Raw genomic sequence first — 6,710 nt, forward strand, 5'->3', positions numbered from 1 at the left:
CGGCCTGGGGTTCACAAGTTTGGGTCCAGGGCATGGTCCTACACATTGCTTATCAAGCCATGTTGTGGCAGCATCCCACATACAAAATAGAAGAAGACTGGCACAGACGTTAGCTCAGTGGCAATATTCCTCAAGCAAAAAGAAGAATTTAAGCCCTGAACATGGTTTAAGGTAGTTTCCACAGGTGCCCCATTAGCTTGACAGAAGTTATATCAATTGTTTCTTGATCTCAGAGAATCTTAATAAATAATTGTTTTCAAGGGCTATCAGAAGCATGTGATAAAAGGAACTAAGCTGAAGCCGATAATGAAACAAATTACAATCAGAGAGAACCAGCAAAAACACAAGACAGCAACAATAGGCCTTCATTTGAATCATAGACATAAGTCACCAGAGAATTTACTTATATTTAAAGCTTGATTTTATTTCCTTAAAATATGTGTAGGGGGGCTGGCCCAGTGGCGCAGCAGTTAAGTGCACATGTTCCACTTCGGTGGCCGGGGGTTCACTGGTTCAGATCCCAGGTTTGGACATGGCACTGCTTGGCAAGCCATGCTGTGGTAGGCATCCCACATATAAAATACAGGAAGATGGGCACGGATGTTAGCTTGGGGCCAGTCTTCTTCAGGAAAAAGAGGAGGATGGGTGGCAGATGTTAGCTCAGGGCTAATCTTCCTCAAAAAAAAAAAAAAAACTGTGTAGGGAATTATAAAAATTACAGAGATTTGAAAAAGAACCAAATAAAACTTATATATGTGAAAAGTACAATAACCAAAATTAGATACTTAGTGCACATGTTGGGCACAAAATTGGACAAAGCAGAAAAGAGAACTACTTACCTGAAAGATCAAAAAAATTACCCAAAATCTGTCACAGATAGACAAAATGAGGAAATATATAAAAGAGAGCTTGAAAGATATGAATAAGATAAGTAAGATAGAGTGAGAAGGTGAGGAGGTCCAACATAACTTGAGTTGGAGTTGCAATTAAACTTCAACGTTAGAAAAACCAATAAATGAATAATTTCCAAAGATGATGAAAATCTCTAAATCATTGACTCAAGTCCCCCAACCTAGACCCATCATGGAGAAACTGCATAAAATCGAAGACAATGAGAAAATCTTAAAGCAGCAAAAGAAAAAAGGACACATTCCCTTCAAAGTAGTCATTAGACTGACAGCCAACTTTTCACATCAACAGTGAAAGTCAAGAGAGTGAAATGGTTGAAATGGTTGAGTGAGGAATGGATATATTATTTTAGGTGAGGTTTTCATTTTCAGTTATGGGAAGAATTATATATATTGATGGAATGCCATCTTGTGAACACTGTTCATTTGTTTGGCTGCCCAATATTTGTGTACTCTTCCTATGATGAGAAACACCCATCTTTAAGAAGCAGAGGCGCTGGCCCGGTGGCGCAGCGGTTAAGTTTGCATGTTCTGCTTCTTGGTGGCCTGGGGTTCGCTGGTTCGGATCCTGGGTGTGGACATGGCACTGCTTGGCACACCATGCTGTGGCAGGCATCCCACATATAAAGTAGAGGAAGATGGGCATGATGTTAGCTCAGGGCCAGGCTTCCTCAGCAAAAAGAGGAGGACTGGCAGTAGTTAGCTCAGGGCTAATCTTCCTCAAAAAAAAAAAAAAAAAAAAGAAGCAGAGGCTGATTCTCACTAAATTGAAAATGTATCTCAGCCTCCCCAGCCACATAGGAATGGAACCCAGGCTTCAGCACTCAAACACACCCATCTCAGAACAGCAAGGTGATGATGATGCAAAGGACCAAGGTCTGTGGAGATTCCATCTAGGTGATAGGTAACCCCAGGTACACATGTAGCAGTAGCAGGAACATCCAGAGTCCAGCGCCCATCTGTCAGTAGGGTAAGCTGGGGATTCTGTGTCGAGCAGCAGCAGTGACCTCACCACACAAGTTCTGGGTCATCATTTTGAGCATAGTTCCTGGTTCTTTATCTTTGTTCCCCAGCACTCTAAGATTCTCTATGAGCAAACTCAATATTCTATGAATGAATTTCTTATCTACTCAAATTAACAAAAGGTAGAACATATTGACTATAACCAATATGTATTTCCATTAAAATTAGAAATAAAACGGGGCCAGCCTGGTGGCATAGTGGTTAAGTTCACATGCTCCGCTTCAGGAGGCCAGGGTTCACAGGTTCGGATCCCAAGCACAGACCTACACACCACTCATCAAACCATGTTGTGGCAGTGTCCCACATACAAAATAGAGGAAGACTGGCACAGATGTTAGCTCAGTGACAATGTTCCTCAAGCAAAAAGAGGAACATTGGCAAGAGATGTTATCTCAGGGCCAATCTTTCTCACCAAAAAAACCCCTACAAAAACTAGAAATAAAACAAAGATGACTATAGTAGAAATTTCTGTGGGTGATAATCATAACTCTCTGGACTAATTAAGAATAGAGCATTTTTTTGAAAGAGGCAGCTAGAATCTGGAGTTAAAATGCACATCCTGATACTTCATTGAAACTTTAGATATTAGGACATACGCAAGCAGAGGACTGGGCCTCAGAGTAGGCATAGAGAATCACAGCCTGCCCCAGGGAACATAAGAAATTCATGTGAGATAAAGGGAGATAATTTATGTGTTTTAACACATTTTATCAAGGCAATAAATCATTTCCCTCATGACACACAAACAGGAGTAGGGATGAAAACAGGAAGCAGAAATTATCTTGAAAAACTGACCTGTCAGTCTGTAAAAATGGGGAAAATACGGTAAAAAGTCTTGCCCAACACCCACTGTCATCAGGTCTACAACGTGAGATAAAACAAGAAAGTAAAATAGGTATAAATACTGTGAGATAGGTATATCACTTCATCTGCAGATTACAAAAGATCAAAAGAATCTATTTTATAACCAATACTCTAATAAAAGATATTAAACTTTCAGATATTACTAGCATATTTTAAGTATGATGAATCATTACATTCTAAAGATATTAGAGAGTAAGGAGGATGAAGAATTGTCAAAGAAAATTCAAGACATACATGTATTAATGAATATCCACTCAATGTCAATTGTGAATTAATTTTTGGATACTCTGTATTTAAATTGAATAAAATTCAAAATATAATCTCAATGAGTTTTTTCTTAGAACTGGATAATTTAACAATTATCATGAACAAATATTTGTCTTTATTTCCAAATAAAAACTATATATTAATAATATACATATCTTTATTTTCAAGTAATAAGTTACTGAAAAGTATAAGTCAGAAACTGCTGGAAAATAGAGTACAGAAATAGATCTGAAGATAGGAGCATGTAATACGTGATAAATAGTATTTTATTTTATTCTTTTCTTGAGGAAGATTATCCCTGAGCTAACATCTGCCACCAATCCTCCTCTTTTTGCTGAGGAAGACTGGCCCTGAGCTAACATCAGTACCCATCTTCCTCAACTTTATATGTGGGATGCCTGCCACAGCATGGCTTGACAAGCAGTGCCATGTCCATACCTGGGATCTGAACCAGTGAACCCCGGGCCGCCAAAGCGGAACATGCGAACTTATCTGCTGCACCACCAGGCCGACCCCAATAAATAGTATTTTAATTCAGTAGGAAGAAGGTTAATAATAATTTGTTCTAGCATGATTGGCTTTATTTCTGGATGGAAACAAAGCTGACAATCTGTATCACACCATATACAACAATGAATTCCAGATGGATTAAAACATTAAATCTCCATGTGTATACACACATCCACATAAACACATATATAAAAATTGCACACTCTGTTCCTTTGTCCTCTTGCCCTCTATAACTGTCTATAAGCAATACCTTTCTAAGAAACATAGGAAACACTGGAAATGGTTTGCAAAACCTATTTTACAAAAATAAAATAAGTAGACAAGAATATAATAGAATGTTTATTGCAGCACTATTATTAAACGGCAAAGAGCAAACAATCTGAAATACCACAGTTGGGAAATAGTTGACTAGGTATTGGTACAAGCATACTGCAGAATATACTGTAACCATTAAAAAAACTAAGTTGAATCATCATTTAGTGACTTGAAAGGAAGTCCAAAATGTACCGTTGAATGTAAAAAAGCAAATTACAGAGGATGTATAAAGTATCACCCATTTTTATAAGAATATACTAAAATTAATAATTTATTTGTGTTAACATTTAAGCACAAAGAAATATATGGGGAATATACCCAAATTTTAAACATTACTCAGAAGGAAATGCACAGAGGGGAAGGGAGTGAGGAATGGAGAGGGGCAGAGATTATTTATTTATTTATTTATTGGCATTGTTTCATTGGTTCAGTTGCAAATGCATCACCTCTGTAATTTTATTTTTTAGTTTTTATTTGTGCAGGGAAAGATTCACCCTGAGCTAACAAATGTTGCCAATCTTCCTCTTTTTTTCCCTCTCCAATGCTCCAGTATATGGTTGTATATCTTAGTCCTTCTATGTGAGCCACTGCCTCAGCGTGGCAACTGACAGATGGGTGGCGTGTTTCTGTGTCTGGGAAGTGAACCCAGGCCGCCCATGCAGTGAGAGCCAAACTTTAACCACTAGGCAATCAGGGCTGGTTTGGCTTTGTAATTTTAGATGAACTCAAGAAATGATTAAAAATATGCTCAAAAAAAATCATTTAGCAGTTCTCATTTTGATAGTAAAGCAAAACAGAAATAGCGTGTCTTTACTAATTCTCTCATTTGCAGAGATTTTGTTCACTCTACTTTTCTCAAATTGATTATGAAATAATTTATAGGCATGAGCCTATAAAAAATAAAGCCTATAAAAAATTTTAACTCAATGTTAAAAAAACCCAAAAACCTCTATCATGGGATCTAAGAAAAAAGGGGAGTGGGGCATGGAAGGACAGACCTCGACTAACTCTGGATGTGTGGATTTTTCTGCCACAGGGTGGTATCCACGCAGTGTAGGAAGCTGCTTGCTGAGCAAATTGAGGCACAGGAAAGGTCCATGTAAAAACACTAACAACATAAACAAAGCTAAGCTGTGGGGTATTTTTTTTTTTTAACTTCAGGATTTCTTAATCCAAGACTTTTAGCAGGCTTCCACAGTATAATGGCAGAGCTGAGTAACTGCAACAGAAATAAAATAGCCCACAAAGGCCAAAATATTTACTATCTGGCCCTTTATGGAAGATTTGCTGACCCTTCGTCTAGAACACAATATATAACTCCAGTGACATATTTTCTCCTCACGTGAAATTGTGGTCTGGCTATTTTTTCTCTTGATAGATTATTTTTTAATTTTCAGTTGTGTGTGTATATATACAGCTCATGAATGGGATATACGACACATAAAATACATCCTGTTTTTAAACTGACGTCATGCTTAGAATAAATTAAAAAACTGCATGTAGAAAATATTGGGGCTGGAGCAAGTCCTTTCTTTTTTAAAAAAAAACTTTATACCTGGAGTTTAGCTACTTATCTCTGGAAGTACTTTTAATCTAAAACTGTTCATATCTAAGAAATTCTGAATATCTTGTGTTGTACTATTCCTTCCCCCACCTTAAATTTCCTTGAGGCCAAGGGATTTGCACAATTGAGAACTCCTGTAAGCCTTTTGCACTCACTGCTCTGGTGTCCAGAACAAAAGTAACCCACAGGCCACTTGCTACTTGCAGAGTCAATATATCTTTGGCCCTCATTGCGTTTTTTTCAAAAAAATGTGAGCTGCCATTTAAAAACCAAGAGCTATCACACACTAAAAAACAACAACAACAAAACAACAACTCTGGATTCTCTCAAAAAGTCAGAAGAGTTGGCAAAATGGGGCCTGCATTTTCTCGCAGCATCAGTTGGCTGTAACTGGGCACTGGGCATCCTCTTTAGCTACTGTCCCAACCAGGGTCATTTCTATTCTTTTATTAGATACGCAGTTTGTTAACTTCATTTTTATGCTTGCATGTATCTTCCTGGATGCTACTGAAAAATAGCTTCCTTTTTATAGTGCCCTCCTAATCCATTTTTAACATCAAGATTATGTTAGAGTACGTTATGAGATGTCTACATCTATTTAATAGCTCCTTCAACACTTGATAATGTTCTGCCTGAAAGGAAATTGGGTTTGGTGCTTCATTAGTGATGGCTACTAAATCCCATGCTAAACTTCTCCTTTTCCTTGTGTTTATAAGAGTCTTCCAAGAGTTCTAATTCTCTTTGAGTTAATACTGGTAATTTTTATTTTCCAAAAAAATAATTTTCTTTAGGTTTTCAAATGTACTGGAAAGAAGTGTTGTATTCAATATAACATTTAAAGTGGTTAACCATAAGGTTTCTCTCTCTCTCTCTCCCTATATGTATATATATATATATATCCATTTTTCAAACAATGCTATTTGTGTTTTCACACTTTTTCTTCATCAGTGTCCCCAATGTTTTGTCTATATTCTTGTCTGTTTTTACATTAAGTATTATATGATGTAGTAAAAAGGATGCAAGTCTGAATAAAGTCCTTCCCACACACTACATACATCACTTTCCCCACCAACACCCAGGATTATTTCATGTTTCATAGGAAATAAATGATGATGGAAAATTGCCTTAATTCATTACCCTCCATGGGTTTCTTCAATTAGACATCCTGCCTAATGTTGAGGAAGGTCAGCAAAAACAGCTGTCTTTCAACAAATACTACTAAAGGCAACGATGAATATAATGACAAAGACCAACATTCA

This window comes from Equus quagga, chromosome 13, assembly GCF_021613505.1.
Source record: "Equus quagga isolate Etosha38 chromosome 13, UCLA_HA_Equagga_1.0, whole genome shotgun sequence".
Lineage (NCBI taxonomy): Eukaryota > Metazoa > Chordata > Mammalia > Perissodactyla > Equidae > Equus > Equus quagga.